Source organism: Panthera leo, chromosome C2, assembly GCF_018350215.1.
Source record: "Panthera leo isolate Ple1 chromosome C2, P.leo_Ple1_pat1.1, whole genome shotgun sequence".
Lineage (NCBI taxonomy): Eukaryota > Metazoa > Chordata > Mammalia > Carnivora > Felidae > Panthera > Panthera leo.
The window spans coordinates 103,853,517-103,867,553 of NC_056687.1; the positions used below are offsets into that span (position 1 = coordinate 103,853,517).

The 14,037-nt window shown below is 37.7% G+C and overlaps 1 protein-coding gene across 10 annotated transcripts in view; it reads right to left on the reverse strand.

Moving 5' to 3' along the window:
- Positions 1-14,037, reverse strand: part of PPM1L (protein phosphatase, Mg2+/Mn2+ dependent 1L) — a 288,540-nt gene that overhangs the window by 130,751 nt on the left and 143,752 nt on the right. The window lies entirely within an intron of this gene.

The following is a 14,037-nucleotide window of genomic DNA, read 5'->3' on the forward strand; positions in this document are numbered from 1 at the left end:
GCTTCTAACCTTCTGTAAAAGATTGGATTCTTCAATGTATCCAATCTTTCTAGGCTTCAAGCTGATGTGGCTGGGTTTTACTCATAGCCCATAGCCAAGCACTTCAGGAGCAACCAACTGACTATTCCGAAGAGGGTAATTATTTTCCCTGGGGCAGAAGTTGTGGCTCACTGACAACATCCAATCACATCCTCTTTCATCATTTGGGAGAGCAGGTAAACCTTATACTCTTTTTAAAAGAAACAGAAACAGTGATTATAATTTCTAAAGAGAGACTTTTAACTGCATTTGCAAAAAAATTTATCTTTTTTTGCTAAAGTATCTCATCCTCTTGGGAAAGGGGAGCACAAATCGTGGTTTAGCTTGCCTAAGAATAGCAGATAATGGAGTCTGTTAATTCCATCTGCTTCCCCTGAGAAGAAAAAAAAACATCTTGTGAAGGTGTCAGGACTTCCAGAGTTCCAGGAAAAGATCATCCTGAGACTTTATTATTCTCCAAGGTTCAAATGCACCCTGACATGCTTTGTTGAAAAAGACTATTTTGCCTAGCAGAGAATCATTCTTGGGTCCTATCAAACACAGGTAGCATCTGATTCTCCTCAATATTCATTTAAAAATGATAATGACTGAAGAGGAAACTGATATTCCTAATGGCTAACCACTTTTCTGTTTAATCTTCTAGGACCTATTTCCATATCCTTTGATGCTATGTCACTTGAAAGCAGTAGTGAGAGAAGAATAAAGCTATTTCCCAAGTGTTGCCATGAGTTGAACCCACTTAGAAACCCATTTGCATATACTATTTAATGACCTAAAACTTGTGAAAATAAGGCCACATTTTTTAAGTCATCTTGACTGATTAGAATAACTTCTAAATTCTTAAATGCTAAATAAATTCTTGAGAATCAGGAAGTAAAACATGGAGTTTTCACATGAAGTTCTTTCAGAATGATAAATGTTCCATTCAAAAAATTTTCCAAGTGGAAATAAGGCAGGAATTGGCCTAAATGGTTCTGTACTGTGTGACTTGTTCCAATATCCAATGAGCAAGCTTTATTGTGATATCTGATAGTAAGGTCTTAAAAGGCAAAGTAGCATCATTTTAACATAAAGCTCATTAGTGAATAGGGAATAAACTGATTGCTTTCAGAAGTGAACTTTTTTGTTCCATGAGGTTACTCTTGATGTAACCAAACACAAATTCTAGTTGTTTGCTAGTAATTATCTCCAAGTTAATTTTATAGCAACTCCAACAGAACAGGCATTAGTTTCACTCCAGAGAAGGAGAAAATTAGTACCTTGAGGTAGTTTATTCATTGGCAGAAATCAGCCCCAATATACAAATACTTGCCCTATAGTCCCCAATTTTACTACTAGGATATGGTCAACCCAACTTTATCATATGCTTTAAGAAGAGAGAATCCATGTTTGCCTCAACAATGATTACATTCCTTTTGCCTAGCACAGTGCCTGGCACAGAGGTGGTTCGAAAGAAAAGAAAAGAAAAGAAAAGAAAAGAAAAGAAAAGAAAAGAAAAGAAAAGAAAAGAAAAGAAAACTAAAGAAAAGGAAAGAAAACTAAAGAAAAGGAAAGAAAAGCAAGCAAAGCAAAGTGAGAAAGAGAGAAAGAGAAAGAAAAGAAAAGAAAAGAGAAAAGAAAAGAAAAGAAAAGAAAAAAGAAAAGAAAAAAGAAAAGAAAAGAAAAGTTGATACCTAAGTTTGCTTACTGGCAAATGCCAAAAATGCATAAATGTTTTCAGTTTTTACTACTGTAGAAACTATGACTTCATGAGAGTTGACTTTAAGGTAGACACTGAAATATTCCAATTCAATATAGATCATTTTAAGTTAGAGAGTATGTGGTCCTAGGAACATGTGAAAAGATTATATCTAGGGGCACCTGGGTGGCTCATTAGTTAAACGTCTGACTCAGTTCAGGTCATGATCTCTCAGTTCATGGGTTCGGGACCCACATAGGCTCTGTGCTGACAGCTCGGAGCCTGGAGCCTGCTTTGGATTCTGTCGTCTCCCTCTCTCTCTGCCCCTCTGCTCATGCTCTGTGTGTGTGTGTCTCTCTCTCTCACAAGTAAACAAACATTAAAAAAAAATCACATCTAGCTCAAAAGTCTTCAGACTTAAATGGAAGTCTTTTATATAATTTAGGAACCAAAAGGATGCAAACAGTGGCCCTGGCATATGATAGAACTTGTGCCAGCAATCAGAACTTGGTAAGGTGTATGTAATCTAAACCATGGACATACGAATATGCAAGACTATGAAATCTATGAGAGAACAATTATAAAATAATTTCTATGTGTGCCTTCTAGGCTGACTAGAATCTAATCAATGTCCAGATGGAAATCCGAGGTTATTAGTAATTTCAGTATACTGAGAAATAGCCCTAATTGTTTGGCATTTGGTGGTTTTCCTAGCTGGTGATGAGAGGTGTTCTGGGTCTTTGCAAGTCTGACCGAAATCTCTGGTCATAAGTAACCTTAGCTAACTGAGATGTCACCTGCCTTCCTTAAAAGGGATTTTTGTCTTTTATGCCCCAGAAGTTTCAAAAGTTAAATGTAAGTATAGAAGACTTTTTAAAATAAAAAAATTTCCTATCCAAAAATCTATTCTTTCTTGTAATATTATGTATTTAGAACATTTAAGAGAACTTGAAGACCAAAGTAGTATTTACCACCTACCAACATTTTGTTTAACTCAATTTAATTACCTAAAAAGAAAACAGTAAAGATCTTAAATTTATAAGCAGCTTAAATGTTTAGTTAATCAATTTTGTAAATGGGACCAAACAAAGGCCCCTTAAAATTATTGCTAAATGTAGTCTGATTTATACATAAAAAAGAAGAAATCAGAGTTAGAAACTGAACTGAAATGCCTACAGAACTAGGCTTTTTGATTTTCAATTAAAAAAAATTCTTAAAACCAAAATGAAACCCTCTGTATAGTCCTTTTGGTCACACACACAAAATTTCAACCAACACATATCACCCACAACCTCTGTCTCCCTCGGCCTAATATTCAGCCTACTGATAGGCCAAGTACCAAAGCTAGGCTTCACAACGTTGATTTCAAAGGGTGACTGCAGGCTCTACAGTAATTATACAGAGGAGAGAAGATTAAATACAGGCATTTCTTGAGATACTGCTGATCCAGTTCCAGACCACTGCAATAAAAGCAAATATCACAATAAAGCAGGTCAAAAAAAAATTTTTTTTTGTTTCTCAGTGCATATAAAATTGTGTGTATACTTTACTGTAGTCTATTAAGTGTGCAACAGCATTATGTCTAAAAAAATGTATATGCGTTAATTTAAAAATACTTTGTTGCTAAAAAGTGCTAACCATCATCTGAGCTTCCAGCTAGTCTTAATCTTTTTGTCGGTGGAGGGTCTTGCCTGGATGTTGACAGCTGCTGATTGACCAGGATGATAGCTGCTGAAGGTTGGGGTGGTTGTGGCAACTTCTTAAAATAAGACAGCAATGAAGTTTGCCTCATTGATTGGCTCTTTCTTTCATCAACAATTTCTCTGTAGAATGTGATGCTGTTTGATAGCATGTTACCCAGAGAAGAACTTCTTTCACAATTGGAGTCAATCCTTTCAAATCCTGCCACTGCTTCACCAACTAAATCTATGCAATATTCTAATAACTCCTTTATTGTCATTTCAACAATCTTTACAGCATCTTCACCAGGAGTATATTCCAGCTCAAGAAACCACTTTCTTTGCTCATTCATAAGAAGTAATTCCTCATCTGTGTTAACATTTTATCATGAGATTGCAGTCATTCATTCACATCTTCAGCCTCCACTTCTAGTTTTCTAGCTATTTCCACCACATCTGCTGTTATTTCTTCCACTCGTCTTGAACCTCTCAAAGTCATCCATGAAGGTTGGAATCAACTTCTTCCAAACTCCTGTTCATGTTGATACTTTGACCTCTTCCCATGGACCGTGAATGTTCTTTTTTATTTTACGTTTTTAAGAGAGAGAGAGAGGGAACGAGTGGGGTAGGGACAGAGAGAGGGGGAGAGAGAGAATCCCAAGCAGGCTCTGCACTGTTAGCACAGAGCTCAACACCAGGCTCGATGACTCCACAAACTGTTAGATCATGACCTGAGCCAAAATCAAGAGTTGGACGCTTAACTGACTGAGCCACACACATGCCTCTGAAGAGTGAATGTTCTGAATGGCATCTAGAATAGTGAATCCTTTCCAGAAAGTTTTCCATTTACTTTGCCTAGATCCATCAGAGGAATCATTATCTATGGCAGCTATAGTCTTATGAAATGTATTTTTCTTAAATAATAAAACTTAAAGTTTAAATTACTTCTTAATCCATGGTCTACAGAATGGATATTGTGTTAGCAGGCATGAAAACACCATTAACCTCTTTTTACACATCCATGAGAGTTCTTGGGTGGCCACGTACATGGTCAATGAGCAGTCATATTTTGGAAAAAAAAACTTTCATTCTGAGCAGTAGGTCTCAACAGTGAGCTTAAAATATTCAGGAAACCATGTTGCAACAGATGTGCTGTCATCCAGGCTTTGTTGTTCTATTTATAGAGCACAAATAGATTTATAACTGCTGAGGACCCTAGGATTTTCAAAATGATCAGTGAGCACTGGCTTTAACTTAAAATAACCAGCTGCATTATCCCCTAATAAGAGAGTCAGCCTGTCCTCTGAAGCTTTGAAGCCTCAGAGGATTGACTTCTCCTCTCTAGCTATGAAAGTCCTTAGATGGCATCTTCTTCCAATGCTGTTTAATCTATATTGAAAATTTGCTGTGTAGTGTGGCCACCTGCATTACTGATCTTAGCTGGATCTCCTGGATAACTTGCTGCAGCTTCTACATCAGCACTTGCTGCTTCACCTTGCACTTGTATGTTACCGAGATGGTTTCTTTCCTTAAATCTCATGATTCAAACTCTGCTAACATCAAACTTTTCTTCTGCAGCTTCCTCACCTCTCTTGGCCTTCACAAAACTTAAGAGAGTTAGGATCTTGCTCTGGATTAGGCTCTGGTTTAAGGTAATGTTGTAGCTGGTTTGATTTTCTACCCAGACCACTCAAACTTTCTCCATGTCACTAGTACGACTGTTTCACTTCCTTATCATCTGTGTGTTCCCTGGGGTAGCACTTTTAATTTCCTTTAAGAACTTTTCCCATGCATTCATAACTTGGCTATTTGGTATAAGAGGCCTAGCTTGCAGCCTGTCTTGGCTTTCAACATGTCTTCCTCACTAAGCTTAATCATTTCTAGATTTAAAATTTTTTTTATTTTTATTTTTTAATGTTTATTTATTTTTGAGACAGAGAGAGACAGAGCATGAACGGGGGAGGGGCAGAGAGAGAGGGAGGCACAGAATTGGAAGCAGGCTCCAGGCTCTGAGCCATCAGCCCAGAGCCCGACGCGGGGCTCGAACTCGCGGACCGCGAGATCGTGACCTGAGCTGAAGTTGGACGCTTAACCGACTGAGCCACCCAGGCGCCTCAATCATTTCTAGATTTTAATGTGACTTTTCCTTTCACTTGAACACTTAGAAGTCATTATAGGGTTATTAATTGGCTTAAGTTCAATATTGTTGTGTCTCTATTCTCTATAGGAAGGCCTCAGAAGAGGAAGAGAGACGGGGAATGGCCAGTCAGTGGAGCAGTCGGAACACACACAACATTTATCGATTAAGTTCACCATCTTATATGGGCATGGTTCATGGCAATCCAAAATAATTACAATAGTAACATCAAAGACCATTGATCACAGATCACCATAACAAATATAATAATAAGAAAAAATTCTGAATTATTGCAAAAATTACCAAAATGTGACACAAGAGACACAAAGTGAGCAAATGCTGTTGGAAAAATGGTGCCCATAAACTTGTTTGATGCAGATCCACAAACTTCCAATATGTAAAAATGTAAAATGTGCAGGTCACAATAAAGTGAAGTGCAATAGAATTAGGTATACTTATATTAATTTTTTGTTATCTTTGTTTTCTATATCCTTTATAGGAACATACTACAGAGAAGAACAGGGATTGTCTAAACTAAATTTCAGGAGTTTAAATGGCTTTTGACTGGCAAAATCTGATCAGACTTGTATATCTTTGGCAAAATCAGAGTTTAAAAAGGGATTTATAAATTTCTGATTTAAGCTAAGCAAGATAGGCTAAATAAAAATAGGATTGGAAGGCTAAATAAAAATAGAAGGAGGGACACGGGTGGCTTAGTCGGTTAAGCATCCAACTTTGGCTCAGGTCTTGAGTCTCACAGTTCATGGGTTCAAGCCCCACATCAGGCTCTGTGCTGACAGCTCAGAGCCTGGAGTCTGCTTTGGATTCTGTGTCTCCCTCTCGCTCTGCTCCTCCTCCACTCGCACTCTGTCTCTCTGTCTTAAATACAAAAAAAAAAAAATTAAAAAAATGTTTTAATAGAAGGAAAGCCTGCCATAGTCACTACTATGCACTGTGTCACACATGTGGCCATGTTATAAGGACTACCCAGTAACTATGCCTTCTTAGCTGCCAAGGGCACCTGGGTATGCTAAATTCCATACTACAACTGGATCATGTTATAGTAAGTTTCTAATATATGGAGAAAGTTTGGGGGATGAGTAAAATAATTACAATTTAGCATTACGAGACAAAAATTCCCTCGCCACCATTCTTTGATTGCTAAGAGATTTGTTTTGGAACAAAACAAATATTCTCAGATCTTTAACAGTGTGTGTGTGTGTGTGTGTGTGTGTGTGTGTGTGTGTGTGTAAAAGAGAGAGAGAGAGAGAGAGAGGAGAGGGGGGAGAGAGAGAGAGAGAGAGAGAGAGAGAGAGAGAGAGAGAGAAAGGCAGAGACAAAAACAGACAGAGAAAGATGAAAGAAAGAGAAATAGACCAGTCTTTAAGATTGTGATAGTCATACACTTCCAAGGAATATAAGATCCTAAATCCTTAACCTTTAGAACATGCCATGATTAAACATGCAAAACCTGGGGTGGGGGAGGAATGTGGGTGATTGAGAATTCAATGCGGAAGGATATGAAAACTAAATGTATAAACGCAACTGCTGGTTTCCACCTGCTAAAGTAAATATAGAGTCTATCCTTGGGAGATGGCAGGCCATATTATTGCATTCCTAAAAATTAAAACCCTTTTATGTGCAGGAAAGGTAAATAGGCTTTTGTGGTCATAAAGTTTTGTCCGTTTAGGGCTTCCAGATGGATCATTAAACCTCACTGTGAAAGAGGAGGCCAAGAAAAGCCCTTCCAGAGCTGAGGTACTAGGGGGCCGGGAAGGGAAGGGGCAGGCTGGGGGTGCAGTGAATCCAGTCTGGGGGCCTCAGCCCTTATTCCCATAGAGTACCCAGAGGTGGCAGATATCTGAGTAGGGTGCCCACAAATAGGTGGCTTTGGAGCATGCTGCCCTTGACTGGCACTTGTGGAACCTGCCTGCAGGGACAAGGAGCATGGGTGGGCACTTCTGGGAGCTCACCATGCCCATTTCCCACTTGGCAAAATGAATAGAAGGAGCCATGGTGACCATGACGATGGCTCAGGACCAGGCCTCTCCCAATGTACCCAGGACCAAATGAGCCCTGGGAGACCAAGGCCAGGACGATACAGTGTGTGCATGTATGTGGCAGGGGTGGGGGTGGAGGGGGGTGGGGAAAGAACCCAAATAATGGCTGACATCAGATTCTTCACCAGCCCTGGCAAGAAACACTCAGAAAGTGATTTGAGTGATAAAAATAGACAAGTAATGTTTTCTTGAGCTCAAGTTTCATAGAGCAATTCACACCAGCTACTCTCTTATTAACTTTCTAACGCAAAACAGGAAAGGAAAAAGCAGACATTTTGATGCAGCTATTTCTGACAGGAGGCAATTTTTATTCCATCCAAAAACAAACTATTAAACTTTGTTTAATTTAAACTTTATTAGCTTTTGTACAACAAATCATACAGTATGTTCAACAGACATCCTCTTCCTTTCCAAGAGCCTCACTCTATCCTGAGCCTATGGGGGTACCTACCACAGTGGCAGGAGGATGAAGTCTGTGCATACTTAGTATATTCAATGTTTTTGTTTTTGTTTTTTAGTGTGCCTTTTTATTTTTAAGGCAACACTATTAAATGGCCACAGCCAAATATCTATTTTGGAACAAAGCCCAGTTCTTATGGGGTCCAATTATGATCTCAGATAATGAAAAAGCATAGTTGACACAGGCCAGATGAAGGGGGGAAAGGAAGGAAAGAAAAGACCTCAGAAAAGGCTCCTGGGGCAGTCAGCCTGCTAAGTCAGAGGGTTCACAGAGGCCCTAAAATATCCAGTCTAATCCGACTCTTCCTGTATTAGTGGGTTTCACCAATTTTATTCTAACACTAAGTAATACTAATAGCTATGATTCTCACTCAGACAAATAAAAGGAATTTCAAAGCCATTATCCTAGTATGAAAAAATGTCATAATCTTTTTCACCAACCATCCAGGGTTTAATAACCCTTCTCTTTAATCTCTGTTTTATTCCTGGCGCTGTACTTTAAACCCTGCGCCTTCTTCATTCATATGTATCATTGTACTTCCAAGTCTGATGACTTGAATGTGGCATTTTGAAATTTAATGCTATCACCTAATATTTTTTACTGCCATCTAATTTTTGGTCATTAGTAAACTTGTCAGAAATAAGCTTTTCTTTTTTCTGAATTTAAATTATTCCATATAACAGCATTTTTTCTTAATTACTAGATCCATGAAATAACATGTTTCCTATTGTTCTCTTTCAGCCAAGTCAATGATGAACTATTAATGGTTCTTAAAGTAGTATTTTCCAAAATAATTCTTTAAATTATAGGAGTGGAGTCTATTCAATTGTGTGATTTGATGTGGATAATTTAATATCAAACAAGAACTCTTAAGGAACAATACATTTATTCCATAATGTCTCTATTATATTAGAATATTTATACATAGTACCCATTTAGATTTAGATTTAGATTTAATTTAGATTTAGATTTAGATTTAGATTTAGAATTTAGATTCAATTTTGTTTCTTATCCACTGTGATGCTTTGTGACAGAAATTTCCAAACAGATTAGAAGACAAATTTTCAAAAGGTTTGGGCAGGCTACTTTTCTAAACTACTATACAAATGAACGTTGGCTACCCAAAAGTTGTTTTGGATTCACTCACATTTATTCAGCCATCCATTTATTCAAGAAGTATCTATAAGCATCTATTATTTGCCAGGTGCTATTGTGCAAAGTAGTAAGCATACATATTAGTAAATAGATTTTGGTTTGCTAGGAGAGATTAGCAAGTAAACAGGCAATTACCATACAGGGTTGTGAAAGTCATGAGAGTACAAGTAAAGGGCACCCAAAGGAGGGGCAGCTAAACCACTCTTTCCTAAGGGAAATGCCCTCAGCAGGTGAGTCTGGGATGAGGAGTCAGCGTGTATGTTGTACATGTGCAGAGGAGTGGAGGGAGAGCATAGAGGAATCAGGACAGGGAACAGGAAAAAGTTTTCCTGATGGTCAAGACCTTAAATCTTGAGGCACAGCAACTTATATTTAATCATTTTGGTTTGAAATCAGTCTAGAATTTTATTACAAACAAAGGACAAAAAGAACACTGATGATAATTTAGTATTTTGTTTGTAATACAGGGCCATCACATCATATAACACAGAAATGCCCTCAGGCTCCGTTGGGATTTGCTACAACCATATTAAATAGTTCTACATTGCCTTGGCTTCGAATCATGCCCTTTATTTTATTTTATTTTATTTTATTTTTAATTCCAGTATAGTTAATATACAGTGTTATATTAGTTTCAGGTGTACAATATAGAGATTCAACAATTCTACACATTACTCAGTGCTCATCATGATAAGTGCACTCTTAATCCCCTCACCTATTTCACCCTTCCCTCCATCCACCTCCCCTCTAGTAAATATCAGTTTGTTAGCTCCATCCATGTCATTGCAAATGGCAAGATTTCATTCTTTTTTATGGCTGAGTAATATTCTATTATAGAGATAGATAGATAAGGCGCATCTTTTTTAACCATTCATCTATCAATGGACACTTGGGTTGCTTCTATAAATTGGCTATTGTAAATAATGCTGCAATAAACACAGGGGTGCATGTACACTTTTGAATTGTGTTTTTTGTATTTTTTGGGTAAATACCCAGTAATGCAGTTACTGAATGGTAGGGTAATTCTATTTTCAACTTTTTGAGGAATCCTCACACTGTTTTCCACAGTGGCTGCACCAGTTTGCATTCCCATCAAGAGTGCATCAGTGTTCCTTTTTCTCCACATTCTCACCAACACTTATTGGTCTTTTTGTGTTTTTTATTTTAGCCATTCTGACAGGTGTGAGGTGATATCTCATTGTAGTTTGATTTGCATTTCCCTGATGATGAGTGATGTTAAGCATCTTTTCATGTGTCTGTTATGTCCTGTTTTTTATATGGTGGTCTCTTCCTCTGATCTGCTATCAGTGTTTCTGCATATAAGAGTCCCTCTCCATTCCACCTGCCTTTTTGCTTTTAATAGCAGTGCATGTGGAAACCAGATAACCAAGCTTATGAAAATCGTGTCTAATATAAGAATACATAAGCTATGCACAAGGCTGAAGGATTTCTGCTAGGCCTAAAGTATATGAGATAGGAAGGAAAGACCGTATGATATCTATTTTAGTCATCCAGAGATCACTTTGTTTACTGTCCATTGATTAGTTATATTTAAAATAATCGAGCCCAAAAATTCAAGTTCAAGAAGGATCCACAATTTCTATAAGTAGAAACACTTTCACTGGCCCATCACTCTATAGTTTACATAACAATACAAGCTTAGATGAATCTAGCTAGAACAGACTATTTATAATGCCAGGGATTGGGAGATTTCTGTAATACTTTTAAGCATTAGTGGGATTGTGAGACCAAATTTGTCCCACTAGCATTTGCAGAATGTCTACTCAATGTCTCTGAACCAAATACTGTCATGTAAAGCCTCTAAGTCAATGAGACCAGATGATAACATGCAGTTGTAGAGGAACAGAAATGAATGGCATTGGAAGCATCCGAGAATTCGAACTCCCTCTCTTGTCCTCAGCACCCGTTCTCTAAGCTCTTGAGAGCAGTGTCTGTCTGTGTTCTGTCCCGTGAAGTTAAGCTTAGAACAATGCACAGAAATAGAGCAAGAAAGAGCTGACGAACAAGTGTTCCTATAGCTTAAAAATTAAAGTAACTGGCAGAAAAGGGCTTGGTGTTATATGTTTCTGAAGTTTGGTCGTGGTCAGATTTTCTTTTCTCTCACATTTGGAAAGCCTGACTCCACCAGTAAGCTCCTTGATCTTAATCATGCACATATTCAACCCAAATGCCTTTCTGATACCTAGAAATGGAACAAGAAGCATATGGAGCAAAAAGCAGTAGCTGAAGTTGGAAGCATATGTTTCTCAAAGGTGCTGCCAGGAAAAAACTCAAATATAAAACTGGCACTCAACTGGCAGCTGTCTAAAAAAATATATTTTAAAAAAAGGTGGATTTAAGAGTATACTGAAAAGAGAGATATGTAGGCAGGCATCTTGGTTGAAATCTGAGATCATTAAAGTTGAATATGACAAAGAGTATTTTTAATCTATATTTTTCTATTATACACAAATGAATGACATTACAGCAGAAGGGTTACATTTTAGCATACAGACCATTATTTTTATTTCAATTACGCACTGAACCCACTACTATGGCAAGATTTTCAGTAATTTCTAGTGGCCAAAAATTAGTTTCAACATTCACAGCACATATATCTGACAAAAAATTTCTATCCAGAATACATAAAGAAATCTTACAATTCAATAATAAGAAAGCAAACAGAACAATTTTTTAAAAATTGACCAAAGACTTGGATAGACACTTCACAAAGAAGATATGTACGACTTAGAAATTCCACTCCTAGGTATTCACCCAAGAAAAATGAAAACATATTTCTTTTCAAAGATTTGTACATGAATATTCACAGCAATTTTATTGATGGTAGCCAAAAACTAGAAAGAACCCAAATATCCATTAATAGCTGAATGGGTACATATTACAAAGAAATGAAAAGAAAGGAACTATTGATATATACAACAGCGTAGATGAATCTCAGAGACATGCTGAGCAAAAACAAGCCAGACACAAAAGAAGTGTCGAATTGTACGAGTTCATTCAGATGAAACTCTAGAAAAGACAAATTTAAATCTATAGTGACAGAAAGCATACCAGTTGTTGCCTGGGACCAAGGTAGAGGTAGAGGGTAACTGAGAAGGGGCAGAAGGGAACTTTCTGGAATGACGAAATGTTCTGTTATCTCGGCTATGGTGATCACAGCTATATACATTTATAAAAACTTGCTGAAACGTACTTAAAATGATTTGTTATAGATAAATTATACCTCAATAAGTTGATTTAGGAATTAGTTGCATGCAGGGATACCAGGGTGGCTCAGTAGGTTAAGCTTCCAACTCTTGATTTCAGCTTAGGTCTTGATCTCATGGTTGGTGAGTTTGAGCCTCACTTTGGGCTCTTGCTGACAGGACAAAGCCTGCTTGGGATTCTCTCTATCCCTCTCTCTCTGCCCCTCTTCCTCCTCTCTTCCTCTCAAAATAAATAAATAAACTTAAAAAAAATTTTTTTAAAGAATTAGTGGCATTTTGGGGCACCTGGGTGGCTCAGTTGGTTGAGCACTGACTCCTGATTTCGGCTCAGGTCATGATTTCAGGGTCATGAGTTGGATCCCCAAGTCAAGCTCTGTGCTAAGTGTGGAGCCTTCTTAGGTTTTTCTCTCTCCCTCTGCCTCTCTCCCCTGCTTGCGCTCTCCCTCTCAAAATAAACTAAAATAAGTAGTTTCATGTTAACAAAACTCAAAAAATCAGATTTTCTTCAGCCTCTGACATCAGAGTCCACTGTCTACTCCTTGAGAGCCTAGGTCCCCCACACTTGTTCAAAATATAGCATTTACCTATTTTGCAACTTCATAATTTAATTTTTTCTACATTATCTCCTTCAAACTCATTAATCCATCTATTGAGAGACCCAGGACTCTCTGTGCTGTTCTTTGAGTGTGCTCTCCTTCCTTTTAAATACAGCCCCAGGACAGCTCATTTATTTCAAAAATTCATATATCATCTGCATGGAACACTCATGTGTTATTCACAGAACATCTTAGTTATAGGACATCCCACTAAGCATTTCATCCACCCTCTTGGAACCTGCCTCATATTCAATTTACCCCATCACACTATATAATGCCACCAAATAAACCTCTTAAATTGGTCACCAAATCCAACTTTCACAAAAGGAAACAGGGTTATTTATATCACTATTCGTCACTTCCCACAGCTACTCTGTTTCCAAAATCTCCCCCGTTCCCACTGGAGGATCTCTTACTACACTGTAAAATCTTTGGGAAAGGGATCACTTATTATTCCACAGTTCAGTGCTCTGAACTTCACAATTTCTTAATAACTGTTTGCCACATGCATTTGTACATCAAACTACCAACCAATCTGCTATAATTACTACTTCTTCAACAATTTCAATGTGACACACTTCAATTTAAGCAAATAACTCTCTTGCATGGATAGTCACATTCTTACAGAAGGTTTAGAAGACCTAGGGAAGTAAATTGTTAGAATTGATGGAATTTAAGGTCTTAGTAGGGGAAAGGGAATGTCTTCAGAATCTCTCAGACAACTGTCTTTAGTATGCTTTTCCCTGTATTTAAGGGCTTGCTGTCCCAACACAGAATCCTGTGAAAAGAAGGGAGCTCTGTGGCGGTTTAAAGACCATCAACCCTAGACAGAGGCTTTCCACTAAGAGTGCCTCAATTTCTTCTTCTGTGATTAATGCACTGGGTTAAATGTTAATATATGGAAAGCCCTTTGAAAATGCAATACTAAACAAATATAAAGGATTATTTGCTAACCTATAAGAGGTGGGGAGGCATGGATTTGCAAAGGGATGGCAAGTAGACCCCA